Consider the following 24,013-nt stretch of genomic DNA (forward strand, 5'->3'; position numbering starts at 1 on the left):
AAATCAAATCAATACGGAATTTGATAGAACACCACAATACTTAACTAGTTCTGCACAGATGATGGCATCTTCCAGAATGAGAGGGTTTGAAACAGAGTCCTGCCAGGGGGGATATTTTGTTGGGGAAAATTCACCAACAGTTTTTGAGACTGCAGATATCCCAAACCCAGCCAGAGACACCCCTGAGCAACTTCACCCAACTTTGGCATTAGCCCTGCTTTGAGCAGGCGGTTGAACCAGAGATCCCCAGAGGCTCCCCCCTCTGTTTGTATGGTTACACTGGAACATACCTGACCAGACCTTCCCCATAAACGGGTGGCTCAGGGCCAAAAGCATCAGTGTACTGATGAGCCACATTAGTCAGCGTGCAGGTCATCATAATGACACAGCAAGGAAACAGGGAAGAAAGAATTATTTACAGCAGGAAATTATCATTGCACAAGGCACGGCAAAACTGCACACAGGACCCTGCACATCTTTGCCATATCTTGCAAACCGATATCATTCCAAAGCAGAAGGCAAAGAGGGAAGGACTACAGGGCGATACATGGCACAGGGAGCTCAATGGAAGTCTCCCAAGATCTGCTCAGTCTAACAGAGCAAATCAGAGTATGACTGTGCCAAATACAGGTGGGAGAGGAAAAAAGTGAAGCAATTATCTGTCCTAGAAGGGAGTGCTGAACAGAACCAAATGAGGTTTTTTGTATGAAGGCAAGAAATAATCAATACTTTTCAGCTAATTAATACACACTGCAGATGATGGCAGAGCAAGGACTGCACTGGATTAGCCAGGAGTACCTTCATTTTTCTACAGCCTTTCAGAAAGCATTTCCAGGTGGACCCAGGAGAAGGAGAGCTGCCAGCATTCCACACGTGCAATGGCAGGGCAGCAGCTGAGCAGCACCCAGCCACTGGCCAGGCCCAAGCGCCCCCAGAAGGAAGGATGGAAAAGCTGAGGGAAGCCAACCTTCACCTGGGGCACAAGAGGCATCTCCCTGTGATTTTGCTCAAAATCAGAGCCATGTTTCTTTTTTTCCCTGCTTGGTTGCATTTCCACTCCAGCCAAAATCACAGCACTGTGATGCCATCCAAGCTGCCTCTATGGTACGAGATGCTACTGTCATCCTTCCCACGTCACGGGGGGACGTCATCACATCCCTCCTCCATCTCTGCCACTTCCCTCAGATACACCAACACACACATAAGGTCTAACGATCACGCCCCATCATAGGACCCTAAGAATTTCAAAACAGCAAGAGATTAATGGAGGGATGAGCACTGTTTCTGTACAGACTATGCTGCATCTGCTCCTGGAACAGGGCAGAAACTCTCCATTCCCCTGGCACACCGACACAAGGGAGCGAATAACTTGGGATGCAAAATTTGCTTCAGGTTCACTACAACAGAAGTACACAGTGAAAGAGTCATTTAATGTAACCAACACTACCTAAGCGATCTCAGCCACCAAAGCAGCGAGTACATCAGTTCATATATGAAGAAATTATGTTATTGAGTGGAATTCAGATTACGCTACTTTACTGTGCTATTATGGTATCTAAATTATTTTTAGAGTTAGATTTTTATTCTGAACGAAGTACTGAACAGAAAAAATTATATATGTGCATGTATTTCTTATATATGCCTGTACTGCACACGTTTTCTGTGAAGTAAATAAGCTATTTATTCAGAAATATAGGAAGTTAGCTGTTCTCTGAAGGACAACCTAAGTAATGGAACATGCACTAAACAAGAAGCTCAGACTGCAGCTCTATGAGGTTAAAATCTCCAATAAGAATGCCAGCAGTCTCCTAACACAGATCCAAAAGTCATTTATTCAAAACTATCCCACCACACACATCTTCATAGAATCATAGAATCACAGAATGGTTAGAGTTGGAAGGAACCTCAAAGATCACCTAGTTCCAACTCCCCTGCCATGGGCAGGGACACCCTCCACTACACCAGGTTGCCCAAAGCCTCATCCAACTTGGCCTTGAACACTTCCAGGGATGGGGCATCTACAACTTCTCTGGGCAACCTGTTCCAGGGCCTCACCACCCTCAGAGGGAAAAATTTCTTCTATCTAATCTAAATCTCCCCTCTTTCAGTTTAAAGCCATTGCCCCTTGTCCTATCACTACATGCCCTTGTAAAAAGTCCCTCTCCAGCCTTCTTGTAGGCCCTCTTTAAGTACTGGAAGGCTTATCACTCCAGAGCCTTCTTTTCTCCAGGCTGAACAGCCCCAACTCTCTCAGCCTGTCTTCATAGCAGAGGTGCTCCAACCCTCAGATCATCTTCATGGCCTCCTCTGGACCCACTCCAGCAGCTCCATGTCCTTTTTGTGTTGGGGACCCCAGAGCTGAATGCAGTATTCCAGGTGGGGTCTCACGAGAGCAGAGCAGAGGGGCAGAATCACCTACCTTAAAGCAGTATTCACTATCAATGCTGCCGGAATGATGCACACCTGAAGTCCAGCAAACTGCTGGAGCAAGGGGAGTTTGTATGCATTTTTTAAGCACTAATGGACGTAAAAATACATATTTATACTCACTTTCCTGAACTTCTGTACATCTGGGGGTTGCTGCTGCTTTCAGACTGCTCAGAGGCTGTGCTTTTTCCATGTTTCACAGGACAACCACCATACCTCCATATCAGAGGGGCAGCTACAGGTCTCGGAACCATCGTCATCACCCTGCCCCAACAGTCTGCAGGCAGAGAGCTGGTTATGGATGTATATATATGGGATTTATACAAGATGATGATTATGGCTCAACAAGAGCAGCAAACACCTTACAGTGGCAGTGCAGTGCTCCATTTTAAATGATTGACTCCCGTTTTGTCAGGACAGTCCACTGTCTAGTTGTTCTTCTGGGTCTCCTGATCAGAGCATGCCTGCAGCTAATTGCAGCTAAACGGACAGTGTTAGTGCTTTCTACTTCTTCCCAGGCAAAAGGACTATCCTGTCCTGTTAAATACCCTTGTTTTACAATTTATGACTCATTTGGGCTACAGCAATGTACTGAACCTAGGCAAGAAACCACTAGAAGGTGGCAAGGAAGGTATGCAAGCAAGGGAGCAGCACGAGTACCAAAGCCAAAACCTTAGCTAATGCTGAGGAGCTATGTTACACTGAAAACTACCAGGAGAACAATTCCTTTCCTTACCTTCTACCACTGCACTATAAAAGCTATGACCTTCAAAATGCTGGCTTTTTTTTCTTTAGGATTCAAAGCAGCCTGTTTTGTCCAAGCAGTCCTACAGATCAGGTGATATTCTGGCAAGAGAATAACAGTCAATAGCCATATTCCTCAATGAAGCTTTTACTGCAAGAATCAAATGTTGTATTTCTAGTGTCTTCGACATTCACTTAAAGCAATCAAGGGCAGCTATTTAGAAAACGTCCCCACAGCCATCAGGGAAGCTTGCTTACGACTGGAAAGCCAACTTTCTCTTAAAGTAAATCTCTTGAACGAGTTACTGAGGAAGGAACAGATGGAAAGCAGCAGAAAGGACAACTCTGAACCTGAAGTAGGCTTATGCTAAAAGAGCCAGCAAGGACAGCGATGCTGAGAGAAGCCACATACATTCAAGACAGGGCTGGCAAAACGGGTCTCAGAAGCATCCTGGTTCACCTCCCACTGAGATCTCACCTGGTGGTTGTTAAACCAGACCAAACCCCACATGAAATGCAGACAATTTTGCCTAAGAAAATATGCACGGGCAGGCCAAAGGAAATGAAAAAGGAACAGCAGAGCTGGGAATACCGTCTAACAGTTCCAAGAATCACCTGGGCTACAGAAAGGCTTGCCGTCATGACCTGAAATGCAGTGATGGGAGAAGAGGGGGCCAAGAAAAAAGCATGGAGTTACAGGAACATCAGCTATATTTTGTCTCCAGGAAACGCAACCATGGCCTACCATGCAAAGTTTGTATTTCTAGCGTGCTGGAGCTCTCAGCGGAGCCAGAAGCAGACCAGCTGCATCCAGTGACCACACAAACTCCGCACCTTTGGCAAACCGGGGCGAGCAGCCCACGACCGGCGCGAGACACCTCCGGCTCCGCTCCCACGCCACGGATCCAGCACTGGAACGCGCCGGAAGCAGCCGGGCGGACTGCAGCCTCTGGGGAGGCGACCCGACTCCTCAGCGCTGCCGCGAGACCGCCCGCAGCTCGGCTGAGGGACGGGGCAGCCCGCGCCTCCAGCCCCCGGCCGAGCGGCCGCGCTCGGGCCCGCTCGGGCGCATTCGGGCCCGCTCGGCCCCGCTCGGCACCACGGAGAGCTCCCGCCCGCCCGCCCTCCCGGCAGGCGGGGGGACCCCAAGCCGCCCACGCCCGTCACCGCAGCACCGGTGCAGCTGCGGGACGAACCCCGCCACGGCTCGGCGGGGCCGCAGAGCCGAGGGGAGGCACGCGAAGCCCCTGCGCAAGGAGACTGACAGATGTCAATCACCACCTTGGTCTCATCAAGTCGATCAACGCTCCTGACAGGGAAAATATAGGAAGTTCGCCACCAAACAGTCACGTCACTTTCAAAGCTGGAAAAAAAAAAACGTTTCACAGACTGTAGCTAAGGAATTTGTACACAGAAAAATTACTTTCGGCAGCACCAAATAAAACGACTGGGGTCGGCACAGAACAAGAAGTTATATTCATGAAGAATGATGTTATCTCCCAAAAATATAAATAAATTATCATCTTGGCAATAAATATGAGCCAAAGCCTGAAAGGACTACTTTTCTTCAAGACAAGTTCATTCACAGATCTTATTAACAGTGAACCTGGCTCCTTTATGAACTCAGGAGCAGCAGGAGGAAAAGCATATAAGAAGATTACGTTAATACCATATTTAAGCATATGTAAAGACAGTGAATGAAATACTGATTATTCAGTCACTTAATTCAAAAAACAACCACTTACTAAGAATAGCTTTCGGGGGATAAGAGAAGAGAAACTAGGCTGCACCAGAAAAAAAAAACCACACAACTATAGTAGTACTCGCTATCCCTCGTTATCCATATTCATCAGCACTGAGGTCTACGGAAATCAACTTTAATATAAAAGCATCAACAGGGATAAATTACCCAAAGGCTTTCAGTCTAACGCACCCTTTGCACAGCCGGGAAGTATTTCCAACTCGTTATCACCACCATGGAAAACAGCAGAGCCAGGTTTAACGTAAATTCCCAGATTTTTTGCAAAGAGGTTCAAAGACATAGGAAAAATCAGACTTGGCAGGCTTTGCCTCAATGGAAGGACTTGACAGGCCTCGTGATACAGAGGGGAAGCAAAAGAGCTCAAGCTCCCACTGGTCCGAGCATGTAAGGTAGGCTACAGAGTTGCGAGTGGATTTTCTGTGTTTTCCTGAAAGCTCTTTACTCCGGGAGACTTTGGCCCTTTGCCCGTACTTTGTCAGAAGCACAGGCACATGCGCTCCCAAGCAGACCTTCCTGCTTTTGCTGGAGTCAGCTGTACTTTGTTTCACGTTCTTAAGAGCTGCTAACTCAGCCAAGGGTCCCAAATTAGCTTCTGATTAATCAAAGTCGGAATGCTTATTAGCGACTGAGGCACAATCCAATCCCAAACTTCCTAGTGGCAGATGTGTCCCTATAGCTCATGTCTGCGCTCTCCGTCCTCCAAAGGGAGCCCAGGCACACGCTCCCCTGTGCGAACTGAAGCACGGAGGTGGAGACAAGCAGGAGACTGTCAAAAGCACGCTCCTGATGGGAATTAAAACGCTGGCATACACACCCAACACACAACTGCCAGAATCACTGGTTTGAGTTACGCATTAACTTCCAGCTCCACTTTGTTACCAAAACACAGCATCACATGGCACCAAACTGCAGAATCCTGCTTGGCACTGGTAAGCAGCAGGAGATAAAAAGCATCTGTAAAAATACAACTACAAGAATGTCTGTATAACACACATTAAATCCCAGGAAAGCACATCTGCTCTCAGCACTTGAACGATGACTTCGCTGGCTGTAAGAGCGCTTCTAACCAAGAGAGGGGCTGCAGCTCCAGAGAAGACATCAAAGCCAACGCAGCTGAGATAATGGAAGTGTAGTGCCTCACAGTTGCTTTGAAAAGCTTAAAGAGAAAAAAAACAGGTACGTGTTTTAGCCTAGCTGGAACAGATGACTTTGGTTTAACGTGGAATATGGCCATAATTCACAGTTGCCTGGAGCTCCACACCTTCGAAACAGCACCCAGACTTTATGCAGGCTCCACAGGCAACAGGTTCAAGGGGCTGCAAACTTCCAAGGAGTCAGTGTCCAAAAGGTGGCATTCAACCAGATTAAAAGGTTCAGCTACCAAAACTACCAAAATCTAAGCAAGGAAACAATGCTATTTCTCACACAGATTAAAATGCTATCATGAAGGAGATCTCACCCTACATAAAACCCCTTGCTAATTTCTGTAGTGTGGGAAACACAAAAAACACGCCTGCTAAAAAGTTCTTCCCAGAGTGTAAGCTTGACTGTCATGGTTTGATGTGGGGGGGGGAGGTTCTGGTGGCAGGAGCTGGCCACCAGATCGGACTCCCATCCCCTTCAGGGCTTGAGCCAATCGGCGCCTCTGCGAATTGCCCTATTTAAGTTGGGACAAAAGAACCGGAAAGGTGTGTGCCTGTGCCCAGGAGAGAGGAGAGGGGGGGCACTGCCCCTGCTCCCCGGCGCCCAGGCCGGGCCGGTGCCACCCACTGAGGATGGCGGTGGCGGAGCCGCTTGGGGAACTCGGGGAGAGCCCCGCTCCCAGGGTGCCCACTGGGCCGAGTTCACCCAGAGAGGACTGAGATATAAGAGAAACGGCCACACTGACACCAGGTCAGTGCAGATGGAAAGGGATGAGGTGTCCCGGAGCTGAGTTTCCCTTGCCAGCAGTGGCAAGATGGCAGGCGGTTCCCTTGCAGCCAAAGGCGGTCCCGGGGGAGCAGAGACCAACTCGCAGCCCGTGGAAAACCCACATCGAGAAGAGATGCCTGAGCCTGAGGATGGTACGCATCTAGAATTCTGTGGGATGACCCCCCCTGTCGGTGGGGAGGTGTTTTGTTTAAAGGGGATGCCTGAGCCCAAGGACTATTGTGAATTATGGGCACAGGTAGAGACGCATTTAAGGTCTATATGACAAGCCACGCCAGAGTGAGTGGCTACAACTCTCTAAGAATACCAGACTGTGGTAAAGCCCGCACCGGAGCAATCTGTTGGGGAAGGATTGCATCCTGCAGGTAGGACTCACGCTGGAAAGGTTTGTGGATTTTCCTCATGAGTAGGGGATCCACTGGAACAAGGGAAAATAGTGTAAGGATTCCTCCTCCTTTAGAAGAGGAGCAGCAGTAACAACATGGAAAGAACTGACCTGCACTCCCCCATTCCCTGCCCCCCCTGCACCGCTGGGGGGAGGAGGTAGAGTCGGGAAGAAAAGGAAAGGGGGGTGGAGAGGTGTTGTTTTAAGATCCGGCCTTGTTTTCTTTTTATTCTTTTAAGTAACTGGTTTTGCTTGTCTTTATTCTTTAAGTAACTGTTAATAAATTGTTTTGCTTTAAGAAAGCTGAGTCTGTTTTGCCCGGGGCCATGGTTGGTGGGTGCTCCCTCTGTTCTTGTCTTGACCCTCAGTCCTTTTATTATATTTTTCTCCTCTCTCACTTTACTGGAGTGAGAGAGCAGCTGCGTGGAGTTTAGTTGCTGGATCAGCCTAAAACCACAACATTGACCAAAGGCTATCAGGATTTTAAAAAGTGACAAAAGAGAAGTTATCTCCTCCTCCTTTGGTCTCTCAGTGTGAGCTACACGTGTGCGTCAAAAGTGAGCTTTAAAACTTGGGCAGTGGTGGAGGGATGTAAAACCTGGTTCCCTCATGAAACTTTATTGCAAGTTTCTCACAAACAAAGCACAGTTCAGCCATGGGCTTATGTTCATTCTTCTCATTTTTCAGAGACTTAGCTATACCAGCACTGATCCTCTGTCTTCAGATGTGAAAAGCACGGCGAGTCTAACAACAAAAGCAGTGTCAAAACGAGTTATCTTGTCTGGTTTTGAGCTGTATACACTTTTTCCTTACTACCCTCCTAGTAGCATCCAGGCTGAACCACACCAAGGCTCCATCACCCTCAAGGCTAAACTCTTCCCTCAGCAGCTGCTGCAAGAACAGAGCGAGGCTGTAGAGATCCTCTCCTTCAACACTCTCCCAACTCCCCGGTAATTTCTGCTGCACAAATTTCCTGATTTACGGTCCATACCTTGGTGTTTATATTATTCCTAGCTGGAGTCTTCTGCTAGGGCTGTTCACATTAATTTTCCAGCTAATCTGCATGCATGTGCTAAATTTATTAATGAAAACATAGGGCTGGTCATGCTTTTGAATTAAAAATCCTACTATGCTCTTACTGGAAGTCATATAAGCTCTTTTTTAGTATTATTATTAAGTACTCAATACCTACGCTCAGTATTTTAGGTGAAAAATTAAAACTCACTTTGATTCAGAACGGGCTTTATAAACAAAGTTTTATAAAATCTGCATCTAAAGAAAGAAGTCAAAGATTTTTTTTCCCCCTCTGTTTCCCTGGAGACTGTGCCCAAACATTAAGAGTATAATTAAGCAAGGAAAAAGCCAATGAAAGTTTAAACTTAAAGACTCATTTTTTAATAAAGATGAAGAACTGAGTAAATCAATCTAAATAAAAACCGACCTCATTTTAGATGCACTGAACGCTTTCAGCAGAAGCCCTTCAGAATGGAAGAGACAGGTACTAATTATCTCTGCAAATCTCAAAATTTAAACAGATTAAATGAGAAAAAATACTTCTAGTTGAGGCTACCTCACAATCCCTTTGTAAAAAACTTCATTTTCGCATGCTACATCTGACAAATTAAAGAAACTAATATTTTCCATACTTGCTTGTTCTCTTTTTGATCCAATTCTAAACAGTTCATCTCTTCCCAGAGCTGATGTGACAAAACTAAGAGCAGCAAGGAGGAGGAAGAGTCATTGGGAAATTAAGAATGCTAGCACACGTAGAGTTCGGAACAACGATAAGTTGGCATCGGCACAGTCCTCAAGGCTAACATTACCAAAGGCCCATCACAAAATTGTTTATGCGACCTAAAGTACTACAGTAACAAAAGCAACAGACAGCGTGGCAGTCAGAAAGTACAACCTGATGTGCAGAGCCAAACTCATCACCAAATGAGGAACATTTCTACTTCCCTTTAAGTTCCAAATACGGTATATTCCTTCCATGTTTTCTCTGAATGAGAATACTCAGGATAGTTGACTGAAGATACTGGTCCCAGAGCTCCATTCTGTTAGAATCTCTTTAAAATAAAAACTAAACTAAAAAAAAAAAAAATATCCTGTTTGAGTATGTCTCACAAAGGAAAAGCTTCAGAAACTGAAATGGAAAGAACATCAGTGTAAATATCTTCAATTCGTACTGGTGCGAACACAAAAAAGGTGACACTCTTCAGTCCCCCGAGCAGACCTTCCTTCTGCATCTCTGCCAAAAGCACTCTGCACAGAAAAATCCTGACCCCAGCGGTTACATGGCACCTATAAAAGGACATTTTCCCAGACAATTGCAAAAGCCTTTACAGTTAAATTTATAATCTTCACTCATCTCCCTCTCCCTTCAGGCCCAAGGGGCAGGGTGAAGGACAGTATCCAAAATCTTTTGTTTTCTTCTATCACCTATGACAACGCAAGATCCCTGGTCAGATCACTCCTCACCACTTTCACAAAGGAAAATAAGGATACTTAGCTTCTACTGGAACTACTTACAGAACTCAATTTCCTGTTTGTTTCCGTACCACAAAGATCCTCTGATGTCTAATAATATATTTGCGCTCAGCCAAGAGCTTTTCTTCCAGTGGAGCACTACTTTGAGAATTTCCTCCGTGTGGATTCTTGTCCTCACACAACTTTTCGGCACTTTCCTTTGACATCTCTACCCTCTTGTCAAATCTCATGGACTTTTCAATGTGTAGACCAAATTCATCCAAAGGCACTGACAGTGTGATGCTTATACAAAGGGAAATCAAGCTCAGAAACATACAGGGGTGGCAGGAGTTCCTGATAAAAACATTTCTTCATGAGGCAATCCTGATTTAAAAGCATGGACAGCATCCTCATTTTAAGAGACAGAAACACAAAGAAACCTAAACCTACAGCATCAGGGAAGAGATTTCTCCCCAAGGAAAAACAAAGCTCCGTTCTTCTTCAAGCACATAAATAATAAAAAAAAAAAAAAAAAAAAATAAATGAAATTAAAAAACCACAACTCTCCCAAAGATATAAAACCATAACGACATGCTATCAAGTACAAAAGAAAGCAGCGTCTGGCCTCTGAGCTCCCTGGCACTTCCACAGATGCTTGGTATGGCTTATAAAAGCTCAGTAATGACCACCTTCCCCCAACAAACACATAATTACTGAAAGCAGCCCAACATTCCCAGATCCCTCCAACCAGCAGATACCCACAGAGGACACTCCTGTACTCAGGCTCTTCCCTGGCTCTGCCGGCAGAATGGATGCGTGTCCGAGGGGACGGCACTGAGTCACAGCCCTCGCAGCCAGCACTGACTCAGCCTCATGCTCCCCACTGGCGAAGGAGGCTCCAGGTAAAACCAGCATGGCTTTTGTGGAGGAGCCGAATTCCCTTCGCACGGTGACAGACAAACGCTGCAGCTGACCCGGAGGCAGACAATGTAAAAATGATCCCAATTCCCTTTGCAACCAGATATTCTTGAGAGGATGGCTGTCCAGGGCATCACGCTGAGAGAAGCTCAGCTCTCAGAGTAATTAGCTGTTACGTGGGGTTTTTTTTTTTCTTCACTATTTTTTAAATGCACAGATGTGCTGCTGCTTTCTCACAGCTGGCTCCTGCCAGCTCCCAGTGCCTGCCGATGGCCTCTTCAAGGATTCAAATCGCGAAAACAAATATTTCTCACGCAAAAGACATTCACTAAAAGGACTGAAAAAATGCATGCTGTTGTTAAACGGTAGGAAGGAACAAAAAATAACCATATTGTATGCAAACGGGAAAGAAAGTTGCTTTAAAACGTCATTTCATTTGCTTACATAACCAATTCACCACGCTTTTTTCTTTTTTTTCTTGGTCACAACATTTATACTACAAAGGTATTTCCTTTAAAACCAAGGTACATAAATAACAGCTTCTACTGATAAATACGGTCCCAAACCACAGTTTTAATCTTCGGTACTTAAACTTAAACTGAAATCCATAGTACTGCAGCTGGATGGCCTGAGTTTCAAAGGTGCCAAGCACTTACTGGTCTCAGAGTCTGCAGAAACAGCAAGTGCTACGTGTTTCTCTCTGCATGAGACCACATCCTTAGATGCAGATTCTCACCTGATGTGTCAGGGTCCTGCACCCACTGAACCAACTTCAAATGCAAGAGCCAAATTTCAAATCTGACACGCCACGCTCGCTGCTAGCACCTGGGGACCGCTTCTTTCAGCCTCACCTGAAACCATCCTGGCACACAGAAGCACTAACGCAGCCACCAAAACGTTTCTCACCCGGGCACACCTGCCACAGCCATCCCCAAAAGTTCCTCAAGTCACAGATGACGTTCCAAAAACATCGATGCCTCGTTCCTTAGAAGGCATGTTTCTGGTCTGTCCCACAGCTCTCCAAAACAAGCCTTTGGCACCACCCTGCTTAACAGGAACCCTTAGTTCCCACGCAGGATCTCTGACAGGTGACTGAGCAACCGAAGGCATCGATGTGGAGCACACAGAGTGCAGAGACGAGTTTGCTGGAGGGCAGCAGAGCCTGACCTGACTGCAGTCCCAAACTGCGATGATGCCCTGTCTGAGCTAATAAGCCCAGCCATTCAGAAGGTTTTACCCACTCAAGTCGAAACACATTAGGCTTTTAAAAAGAGAAAAAAGCCCCATTTGCTTATAATAAACGAGACAAAAGTACTCTAAAAGACTTACACGCTCATAGCAAGCAAGCGGCCTGCTGCTGAAAGCCTACAGCACTGCACTTCCACCCCTGAACCACACACAGTCCATGAAAGGGAACTAAACTTCCATCGGAGCAGATAAATATGAATAAGTCGGGCGCAAATATAAAAAACGGCCAGAGGCCCGTGAGCGCGGCATGAGCAAAGCTATGAGATGCCTCCCCCTTCAAACACAGCACAATGTCCTACAGTACCTTCTCAGAAAATCAGCCTTCATAAAGCAAATTCTCCTCCTGCTGAAAAAGCTGGCTGGCCTCCGTTGAGCTGAGGGGCCGGTGCTTTCACAGACCAGCCACACCAGAGAAGCCTTGGCCAGCATGCTGGCTGCTGAGAAGAAACTTCAAAAAGCACATGTGTATGAGGGGTTAGGGCCACGGCTCATCTGTTACACTCCGATAAACCATACAGCAAAACGTGAGAAAATTCCTCGCGCAATCCTTTTTGTTAACTACAGAAAGCAAGAATTGCACGTTCACGCCGCTGCGCCTCGGCAAGCTCAGGGAGGCCATCCTAGGAGGCCGGCTTGGCGAAGCTCAGGGAGGCCATCCTAGGACGCCAGTTTGGTGAAGCCAAGCGCTGCGACAAAAGGCCCAGTGCAGGGCAAGCACACTGGCACAAGCAGCACAACCACGATCATGTCTGACCTGCTCTCTCCTCTTTACACGAAAATCGTGGACTTGCCAGCACAGACAAACACTAGTCGACGCAGCTCTGCGTTTAATTCACTGAGGACAGTGCCTCAAAGCAAAAGCGATGCACAGTCACCTGTCAAAGTTAACTGCTGGCCACATTTCTGCAAATGTGGCAGCACACAGAACAGGAATTTTGTGGAAGAGACAAGACTGCTCAACCTTGGGCTGCCAGAGGAGCAGTGAGAAGCCTTCTGTCCTGCTGTGTCGGCCCCGAACAGCGAGGGTTACTGAGCTTTTCCTCTGCTTATCGCACAACTACACATCATAAGGGCCAAGAACCACATTATTCACTGCAGAAAAAAAAAAGTCAAACAGACACAGGATTTGGCAAAACACCCAAAAGCATCTACCTTAGACATCTTAAAAGTAACAAGAGTCATTCAAGACATGACTGTTTATACTACGAGACTCATTACACAGGAGGCCTGCCTATTTTTAGAGGTAGATACCACTACGGTTGAGTGCTAGATAAACCCAAACAATTATTTTAAAAGGGTATTCCATCACTAATTATTCTAAACATCTTCTGCGCCTTGTAGATTGGCCTGCTGCCACTCTTGAGCATAACAGCTCAGAGAACAACGCTGCAACTTGCGCGACGCTAGAACGCCAGTGACAGACAACTCACAGAGCAAGTGGCATGTCCATGTGAGTCCAACAGCCGAGGCAAGCTCATCACCGCTTCTGCATGACAAAAAAAAAAAAAAAGACGGCAATAGTCTTGTTTACGCTACAAAACCCAGGAAGTTTTGATTTACCACCAAAAAAGATTCCCCAAGGAATAAGCGTGCTACAAACAGTGGCGAAAGCCCTTGAGCAGCACCACCATGCTCAGAGCCCCAGGACTCAAATCGGATACGGCGCAATGTAGAAACATCAACTGCGGTTTGCTGCTGCTTGAAAGAACCTACTGGAGATGGGGGGCGGGGGGGAAGAGGTTAGGCTCCTGTATGCAAACATGTCTGCCCAAAGAACTAAATAAAAGCCCAGGCCAAGCATGTTTCTAACGACCAGCCTGGCCAGTCGGTCTATTCTGGGGTTTCACCAAACTGAGCCCGGAGCCCCGACTGCTTCGCAGCCTGCTCTCCAGCCAGGCACCCCCAGCGCTCCCTCACCCCGAGTTTTGGGAGCTACACGGCGTGGACGCGGGTGGAGAGCGGGGCTGGAGCAGCCCAGCAGCCGCTCCTCAGCCAGACGGGCACTCTTCAGTGGAACCCGACGCGTCTCGATTTCTAAAAACGCACACGAACGCTTTTTTTTCAGCAAATCAGACTTTTTGCACAATAACAGATATTGTGGCCACAGTTTTGCTCCGGCACAGCCTAAATCCAACCAAACCCAGGAGGAACCACGAAACTCAAACCCACCAGGGGCAAAAGCCGCAGACGGCACACGGAAAAACGGGCTTCCAGGGTGGTTTAACCGGCCAGGAAAGAGGGACGCCGGGAGGTGAACCCGCATTTCACGCCCGAGCTCCTCTCGCAAGGACGCGCCCGCCTTCCCCGCTGCAGAGGGCGGGCAGCGGGTGTCGAGGGGAGGCGGCCACCCCGGCGCCTCCAGAGAGAGCGTACCGGCCCCGGGTGTCCGGGCGGCGGCCGGGGAAGGGGAGGGGAGGGTGGCGAGGCCACCGCGACCGCCGCGCTCACCTTCCCTGCCAGCAGCGGGCTCCCGGGCGGCGGAACACCAGGCAGAGCAGGTAGCCCGGTGCCCGCCGCTGCCACGTCCCCGGGGAGGCAGGAAAAAGCGCCGGGCTCGGCGGCCGGCTCCGCCGAGTGGCTCCCCCGGGGCAGGCGACCGGGGCCAAACTTCCCGCCGCGCCGCCACCCCCTCAAAATGGCTTCGCTGCCGCCACCGCGGCCCCTGGCCGGGTAAGGCCGCCCGGGAGCCCGCCCCCGCCCCGCCGCCGGGCACGGCCGGGCTCCGCACCGCACCCCGCCACGCCGGCGGCCGACACCTCCGCCCCGACTCGCCCCACCGCGCTCAACAGGTGCGGGGCCGCCAGGCCCGCCGCCGCCGGCACCTGCCGCCGCGTCAGGACCTGGACAGGTCCCGCGGGGCGCTCTCTCCGCCGCCGCACCCGAACCTCACCTTCCCCGGCGCCGCGCCGCTGCCCTGGCCCCGCCGCCGCCGCTCCGCCATCCGCAGCCCCGGCCGAGTGGAGCGGCGGCCCCCGCTGCGCCGCCGCCGCCGCCGACACCGGCTCCCGTGCGCGCCTGCGCGCGACCGGGGCGACCGGCCGCGCGCGCCCCCGCCGACGTGCAGGCCGCGCCTGGCCCGCCAGCGGCGCGAGCCCCGCGCGTGGGGTGGGGCCGGGGCAGCGCCGTCATTCCCATTGGCGGGCCCCGGGAGGGGCGGGGCACGAGGGGGGGCGCGCGAGCGGGGAGCCGCCGCGCGCGGGGGCGGGCGCGCGCCGGGGGACGACAAACGGGAGCGAGGCGGGACCGGCTGCGCCGGGGGAGGCGGGGGGAGGGGGGGAAAGGGGACAGGGACGGCGCTGATTGGGCGAGAGCGGCGGGGCGGGGCAGGGGGCGGGGCGAGGGGGCGCTGCGGCGCCGCGCGGGAAGGGGCGGGGCGAGAGCGGCGGGGCGGGGTTGGGGGCGGGGCCTGGGGCGGGGCCGCGCCCCGTTTAGCGCAGTGTGGCGGGGGCCGGGCCCGGGGGCCGGCCGCGGGCACCAGGGCTGCCCGCGCCCCGCTGCTCCCGGGCGGCCGCGGGCCGGGCCGGGCCGGCAGGGCTCAGCAGGGCCAAGCCAGGCCTCACCTGGCATGTGACAGCAGAACGGGCTCCGTGGGGTGGGCGCCTGCATCACCCGGTGCAGCACGATGGGTGCTGGGACCAGCCTCCGCGTGGGTCGGTGACGGGGACGACAACTGGTCTGGGTCGGGGGGCCACCCAGTGTCCCTCCCGCATGGCCCGGGCAGCCTGCAGAGATCAAACTGGCTTCCACCGAGTGCACAGGGACGGCTGCGAGTAGGAGCCCTGCAGCAAACACATTTTTAGGAAAGCGGAAAACAAAATACAGTTTAAGTCGTTCAAATGCCTTTAGCGCGTGGAAAAGGACTTTGCGGTGTAAAAACAGTCCTACAGGGACTCTGTGTCACGCACGCGATGCCCAGCTTATGGCAGCACCTGTGGTTGGGGACACCCAGATGCTGCTCAGAGATGTTCATCACTGCCAGGAGCCTGTAAGCTGCCAAGGAGCTCCTTTCCCTTTGACTGCGTTTGCCTTTTAGACCCAAATGCCTTCATTTTATTTTTCAACAAAGTCACTTTCGGTCAAGAGGCTGATGTTGGTTCAAAAGAAGAAAAAAAAAAACAAGTCCCCATGTCGTACATGCCTAATCCCAAGGACTTGCAACTGGCCTTGGAGCCAGCAGGGCCCCAAGACTGAGCCTCTGTGTTTCCAAAATCATCTCAGATGCAATGTCCGTGTCGAAGTACATCCCACCATGCCCAGGTGAGAAGGCCAAACAGTGTTTTCCAGAAAACAATGAGTGATTCTCCACTCAAACACCAGCAGCAAAGTTCGTCTGTGCTTCTACCGTGTGTATCTCATGGCTCATTATGTAAATTATGGCTTCCACCTCTTGCAGAACAGGGGATCTGAAAGGTTTAAATAATTACTTGAAAACCTGGCTCTCGCACGGTCTGCCTATGACGGCAGGCTTGGAGGGAAGGCACACAGTCACTTTGAGGAGCAGGTTTCTGAGCAATGACTTGCATTTTGCTCGACATCTGCAGGTCTCAAAAGAAGCTCAGCCCGTGGGATGCAGGGGGACACAACAGGACACTGTGCTGGTCTCACTCTTCCCAGATTTCGTGGCTTCTCAGGCTTGCAGCCCATTATCGCTCTTCTCTTCTGTCCTTCAGAGCACTTCATCGTTTCCCAAAATCTAATTCCTGGCCATAGCTGACCACAGACATCAACTGGTCAAGCAGAAATCTTACTTTCCCAGTTTTCTGTGCCTTTGAGGTTACTGAATGAACACAAGAAGCTATTAAATAAGCCATCAGCTTATTTAATTTGCCCTCGGGTAATATTTTTCCATCTAAGAAGCCACATAAACACTATATACTGCAGCCTTTTTGCCTGGAGCACAGTTTCCAGAGCCCAGTGACAGAGCAATCATCCATCACACATAGAGGGGGGACAGTGGACACCCCCAGTCCCAGCTGCACATGATGGGAGATCTCAGGGTGGAGGTGGACCCAAAAAGCATCAGCTTCATGCCCAGAAGCTGCCCAGAAGCAAAGGGCAAGCTGGCGGATTCAGCTGCACCGCCATGAACACCCATGCCAGCCCTGCAATTAATGTCGTGAGGCACTTCTAGGATGTCCAGGAAGCACAGTTGTCCTCTTCATGGTAAAAAGGTAATGGTTGTTCTGCACTCCGGTATTTCTGGTGAGAAGAGCAAGGTGTTAAGTGTAAAGTCAGTGAAATATAGAATATATGCTGGGAACATCTTCAGAAGAAGCTTCCTCCAGGTGAGCAATGGGACACGTGGCCATGGAGTGCACCAGCCCCAGGACTCTGCACAGTGAGTCAAAGCAGAGCAAAGATACGGAAAGTACCAGAGGTACTGAGGGGAGATGGAGCACTTCTGCAAGCCTGCCTCCTCACCAAAGCAGAGACAGGTTTCCTCACCCAACACAAAGTCTGGCCATGGATGGAGCTCAAAGCCAGCTGCTGTTGACACCAAGACATGAGGAGATCCCAGAAGCCTTTGCACGGAGGAGAGGAATGTCCAGAACTGCAACAGCCAATGCTGAATCCAAGATGACATGAAGTGAGGTGGGACCTTGCCTGCAGGGCCCCTCCTGGAAGACCATTCCTGACATTGATCCTCCTGCAGCTGCCCACAGACCCACAGGTGGCACCCAGCTTGCCGGCCACCAGAAAAAGAAAACTTCATTGAAATAATTAGGATCCAAAAGGAGGGGGCATTTAAAGAAATTTAAAGGGGATATTTAAAAAACACGTAATTTTCTAAGGCTTCAACTCATGGATGTGCCAGTGGGAAGAACCGCCGGTGGGAAGAGATTCTGGTCCCCTCCCAGGGCGAGGTGTGCCCAGCCATCACAGGGGCCTCATGCAGAAATCAATCAGACAAAAATGATACGTCTTGCTGCATCAACCACGGGGGTATTGTTCAAATCTCGTGCTGAGGGCTCGGCATGCTTTCTTACCTATTTCTCTAGAGCGCTTCGGTGGTGGCACCCATATTACCGTATCGCATCGCGCTCCTTCAGTGCCCAGTGTGGGCTCCAGGCACAGCACCAGGCAGCTGCTCCACACGCATGTGGCTTCTTCCCTCTCCCCGTTTTTTCCTGGCGGGGTCAGGATCCATACACACGCTTGCAGGGAGGCGGAAGAGGACCAGCACCAAAGCCTGTGCTGGAAACAATGATCTATTTTTATACTTCCTCCTTCACAGAGACAATCCTCCACCTCTGCCCTGCTCGGGAGTGGCAGCACCTGTGGGTGGGCAGCTCTTGGCTGGCGAAGCCTTCGCCTCCAGGAACGTCTGTCCATGTTTCCTTATCATATTTTATATTTGGCTCAAGGATTTTAACACTAGTTACTACTTTTCCCCCCCCTCCTTATGATCAGCAGTGAAACCAGCAAGAACAAAATCACGTTCCTCAATTCCACCTCTGTGTCATGGGCCAAAGCAGTTGTGTCCTGCCAGGACGCTGGGGAAACTGCTACAAAGGCAGGAGCCGGTGGGCAAGGCTGAGAATTAATTACCTCGACTGGTACCACTGATGATGATGAAGATCACAGCACTCGGCAGAGCAACCACTCCCCCCACAGGATGGGAAGAGACGGGGGAGGTGCTGGCCCTTGGGACAGCTGTGTCCCCCATGGACATCTGAATGTCCCCCTCGCAGGACAGCCAGAAACAAACCCAGGGATGTCCCCTTTGGCCCCTCCGGTGTCCGAGGGACAAGGAGGGGGGTCTCTGCCAGCTCCAGCCCTGTGTCTGAGAGAGGAAAGTCACTGCCAGGGCCCCAGCGAGGGCTCACGTTGGGGAGACAGTGCGGGGGCAAGTGCGGGGTGAGAGGCACAGTGTGTCCCCAGGGTCCTCGTCCTGCTCAATGGCCAGCCCGACTCCACTGCGGATGAGCCCAGTTCCCTGCCGCTGCAGGGACAAAAAGAGCTCCTGGCCCTTGCCAAGCTGTGACACTGCAACACAGTCGCTGGTGCTTATGGAACATCACATTTTTCCAAATCATTTGCTCTTTTCCTTCCTAATTTTCATCCAAATCTTTTTTTTTCTTGGTTTCTTTTCTGTAAACCTACTGTAATAAATGAATGGCTTTTTAACAACGGCTTTTTCATCAAAGTCCTGGGAAGTTGGAAATACTCGGCTGTTGCTTGTAAAACCAAGCACAGCACATTTTTGAATGCCACAAGCCAAAAGCAGCTTTACAGTTTCCATGCTCTGAAATGGTTTTCCACCCTGGGGCAGCTTGATTTGCCAGCTGGCCTCACTCCTTGGGGACCTCACACCCCAGGACACGTCTTGGGGCTCACTGAGCACATGGCTCCTGCGTGGTCCGGTGCTCCCACAGCATTCCCCAGCCATGGCTAATGTGCCGGCCAGTGTCACCGGTGAGGCTTGCGCAGCGCTGGAGGTTTCAAAAACTGAGATGACTGTGGGCTTGCCAGAGCCACAGATTTCGGAAACAACCAACTCTTCCCAGAAGTGCCGCCTGTCATTTCAGGGAATTTTGTCTTGAAATCTTGCCTCGCTGACACATCTGACCCCCAGCTGAAACTTCCTGCTGCTTTTTAGTGTGTGCCCTCCACATCACATGCTGGCATCTTCTGCAGGTTACTTGTCTTCAAGCTCTGACCTAGCGAGCGAAGTCCAAGGTGAAGGACCCATGTTTCAGGACCCCACCAACCTTCAGGGCAGGCACTGAAGGTGCCTGGTTTTGTTGTCCCAGCGTAGAGCTCTTGCAACACAGTTTCCATCCCACATTCACAACACTGGAGTCACACCTTGCACCCAGGATGCTGGTTCATCCAGACCTGCTTTTAGAGTCCTTGCCTTCACCTGAGGAACATGGTGGATGCACTGCTGGACCCGTCTCCTCCTCCATCCCATGCCACTAACCCACCAGAAACTGCATCCCCAGAAAGCCCTGGCAGCAGATCCAGGCTTGGTAGTTTCCACCTGCTGGTGCCATATGATCCTTTGTGGAGCAGCAGCCAAGCCTGGGGAACCTGCTTCCAAAGCAACACTACAAAAAGGAGGGGGGATGCTTAACCCAGACCTTGCAGAGGGTGGCAAGCTGCCTGTCCTATGGAAAGACTACAGCATCCTCACTGGGCTGGTGGCTGTCTGCCAGAACACACCTGGGAAGCACAGTTGCCTCCTCCGAGACTAACTGCCTTCCAGTACCAACCTTTCTTAGCAAGGAGACAGGGCTGGGGGAAGCGCTGTGGTCTGCAGCTCCCCACTGCAGTGCCTGGGCACATCACCAGCTCCCTGCACCTCCGCCACGTCTCACCCCTCCTGCCCAAGCCCCCGGGCACCCTGCAAAGCACCCACCTATTTGCCTGTCCATCCACCCATGTGGAGCCTGCCACGGCCCCAGACCCCTCCCCACCGCAGTGCTGAGCCTGCCCCTGCGCCGGGCAAGCTCGCAGGCATTAGCTGTGTATTTCTGAGCAGAAATCACTGCAGAGCACGTCTTTAACTCTCTCCTAAAAATCGTCACTGCCTTCCTCACTCCGCACACTCGCCCCGCTGCCCAGGCTCACTTGCTGATGTTTCCATGCAGCTGAGATATCAAATTGTTGCACAATTGGTGTGGGTTACCGAGACCCAGCTCCTGCTTCATGCCACACGTGTGCCTGTGTGCCCACCACCTTGTTTACGTGTGACTGATCTTATGCACGTGCAGGTGCCAGCACACAAAACGGCTGCTTTGCAGACAGTCTGTAACATGAATTTCTGAGGCCAGCACATGATTCAATGCAGTTGGGCAGCTCCGCTTGCAGGAACCTGCTTGTGCAGATCCTTGAATGATGCTGAGATGCGTCCCTGATGCTTACATGATACCCTGGGCTGGGTCTGCAGGCAGGATGGTGATACCAGACCAGAACGTGCCTGTGATCACCCAAACTGGGTGCTGGCTGCCAGCCCAAGCAGGCTGCCCTGCCTGCTGCTGTCCGAGGGCAGAGCTGGCAGCAGGACGGCTCCAAGATGGAGGGGCTCCTGCACCAGGTTGGGGACACATCCCAGAGACAGGGATTTCCATCCCTGGGGGTAGGTAGAAAGGTGACGCTGGGCCAACGCAACTTCATGCCAGCAGCAATGCTGCCATCACCTCGCCCCACCGTCAGGGACCCCTCCTGGGGCCAGAGCATAGGAAGGGCTCCAGCTGTCCCTTGCCCTCTGCCCAAGCTCACACCCCTGGGCTGAGTGGCTGTGGGCATGGGACTGCGTGGTGCCACCCATGTCAAAGTGTCCCTCGTAGGTCACGGCAGGCAGGCAGGACCAGAAGTCAAAGTGCAGGACGCCCTTGCGGGCAGTCTCAGCAGTGTCCCACTGCAAAGCAGGTCATGAACCAAGGTAAGGCCAATTTTTAAATCACGAGGATCTAGGGAAGTCCTGGTTCAAGCCCAATGCCTGCACCAGGCAGATCTGCACAAATGACCCTAAACTCCCAAACCACCAGCAAATGGATTCATGAGACAGGCAGTGGTTGTTTTACTGAGGGAAGTGGAAGGTGTTTAGATTAACCTTCACATTGGTGAGCAGTGATTAAATGTGTCCAGGACAGCTGTAAACACATTCGGATTAAACATATCCAAAATAGCTGTAAACACAGTCATGTCCCCTTGGCCTAGCATTCCAACTCCTCTTCCAGCGAGGAGTCGCTGGCCACGTCTCAGGGCTGATGCACTCATAAACCCATCACACCGCGTCCAGGCTTGCAGCCCTCACAAGCCGGGGGAGGCATCGATCTCCCCCCCAGCTTCACCCCAGGGCAGGGGTCTGAGCAGCCCCCTCCTCCCTGCCGAGCTGGAGGGCAGGGAGCAGCAGCATCCCACAGGGAACAGCTCTGCTCCTTGCCTCCTCCCTTGCACATGTTGGTCTCCATCCCTCGATACCTCAACCGACGCCTGCTAAAGCTGGACAAACCACACGGTTAAACACATGTCGAGTTTTCAGCGCAAGAACAGTCTGTCCTTGTGGCCCCTTCTGCCATCTGTCTGTCCGTACTCTCAGGTTGGCTGAGCGTGGGACAAAGGGGTGCGTGCGCCATGGCAGTTCTCTCTTCCTCCATCTCCTTCCCCTGGGAGAATATCCTGGCATGATCTGCCTTCACCTGCCCAGGCCCTGACATTTGTTCCCTTCCCAGCACCTTCCTGTTCAGGATATTTCTTTGTCTTGGCTGCTTCCTCTTCTACTTGTGCCACTGAAATCAAGGCAGCCATTCCAGGAGCATCAGCTTTGTGCTGACAACCTCCACGTCCCCGTCGAGCAGGACCTGCTGGCTCACCACGCTGCACAGCAAACCCGCCATGGCGGCCTTGGCAACACCAGAGACCCACCCCGCGGCTGTGGTGCCCACCAGCCATGCCTGGCACCCTGCCTCCCGGCTCACTCAGTCGCAGAGAGATCCTGCGCTGGATTTAACCACAGAAATCCTCGCTTTGTGAACATCAAGCACGGGGTCCAGATCCCCCCACTGCAGCCACCCACCCTCATCATCCCGGGGTGGCACAGCAGCCCCTTCGGTACCACCCACGGCTGCCCACCCTCGCAGAGATGCCAAGCCACACCGAGCTGTATGGTAATGAGAGCAGTTCATGTGCAAATCACAGCGAGTTCAAATAGGGTCACCAACACACCTGGTCTGGCACCAAACACCAACCGTTTAAAGCAGAAAGAAACCCTTAGATTATATTTTCATGCATCCTACTTGAAACCAGGTGGTCTGAAAAATCCCAGAGCATTGGGATGCAAAGGTCTGAATCTTCACGACGCTCCCAGCAAGGCTCTGTGTCTTATTTGTTCTGTTTTAACAGCGTCTTCGTAAGGCAAGAATTGACTTGGTTAAGGAAAAAAAGCCACCACGAAAATCCTCACATGGCTGTTCAGCTGACAGAACCCTGTCGGTGTCATCGCTCTTGATGCCAGGCACCAAGCTCCTCTGACACTGTGTCCCAACAGGCGGGGAGAAACCACAGAGCCGCACGCTGCAACTCTGGCTGCTCGGGTGCCAGAGGGGACTGGCCTCAGGGAGCTGAAGGCAATCATTTCTTCTTGCATGGTTTTGGAAACACTTTGTTTAGCATATAGCACATTTTTCTCCCATCTGTGTATCTTATCACCGTCAAACATTTAGGTTTTTTACCGTAACTCTAACTTCGTTACATAAATTTGTGCTTGTGTAACCTATTTCAATATGTTGGTTTTTTTTCTTTTTTTTCGTGGATGGAGGCAATTCTTTTTCACACACTCGGAGTGAGAAGCCCAGCCCTGACAACCGATCCGTGGCAGAACCAGTGGCCTGCCCAGCACTGCTCACCTGCCCTCCCTTCACTGCTGCGCGTGAGCCAGGGGAGATGTCCCAGCAGCTTCAAGAAATGGGAGGAGCTGAGAGCTGCACATCAGGCATCCGCCACCGGCCAAGCTGCCAGTGTGTCAGGCCAAATCCCCAGGTGCCACCTTGTCTTGATGCTGCTTCCACCCTCAATCGCAGCTCCTGGAGGCAACGCCACCTTTTGCAGAGAAAATGGCTGAACAGGAAGGAAGCCCAGAAATCATATCCTGGGCTGCATCCAAAGCAGTGTGGGTAGCAGGTCAAGTGCCCCTCTGCTCTGCTCTCCTGAGTCCCCCCCTGCAGTGCCGCGTTCAGCTCTGGGGTCCCCAACACAAAAAGAACATGGATTCCAAGTCCAGAGGAGGCCACAAAGATGATCCGAGGGCTGGAGCACCTCTGCTATGGAGACAGGCTGAGAGAGTTGAGGTTGTTCAGCCTGGAGAAGAGAAGGCTCCAAGGAGACTTTCTAACAGCCCCTTCTTGTACCTGAAGGGGCTACAAGAAAGCTGGAGAGGGGCTTTTTGCAAGGATGTGTAGTGACAGGACACGGGGCAATGGCTTTAAACTGAAAGATGGGAGATTTCCATTAGATACCAGAAAGAAATTTTTTACACTGAGGGTGGTGAGGCACTGGAACAGGTTGCCAAGAGAAGCTGTGGCTGCCCCATCCCTGGAAGTGTTCAATGCCAGGCTGGATGGGGCTTTGAGCAACCTGGTGTAGTGGAAGGTGTCTCTGCCCATGGCAGGGGAGTTGGAATGAGATCA

General features: G+C 51.3%; 1 protein-coding gene across 1 annotated transcript in view; it reads right to left on the reverse strand.

Annotated features, from left to right (window-relative positions):
* The window catches only part of ADARB1 (adenosine deaminase RNA specific B1), a 98,750-nt gene extending 83,952 nt beyond the window's left edge, over positions 1–14,798 (reverse strand). Inside the window, exon 1 of the mRNA XM_086615665.1 lies at positions 14,770–14,798. The gene's annotated coding sequence lies outside the window, so the exon portion shown is untranslated. The remainder of the gene's footprint in view (positions 1–14,769) is intronic.
* Between the last annotated feature and the right edge of the window lie 9,215 nt (positions 14,799–24,013).

The sequence above is a fragment of the Tauraco erythrolophus genome, chromosome 8 (genome assembly GCF_009769465.1).
Source record: "Tauraco erythrolophus isolate bTauEry1 chromosome 8, bTauEry1.pri, whole genome shotgun sequence".
Taxonomy (NCBI): domain Eukaryota; kingdom Metazoa; phylum Chordata; class Aves; order Musophagiformes; family Musophagidae; genus Tauraco; species Tauraco erythrolophus.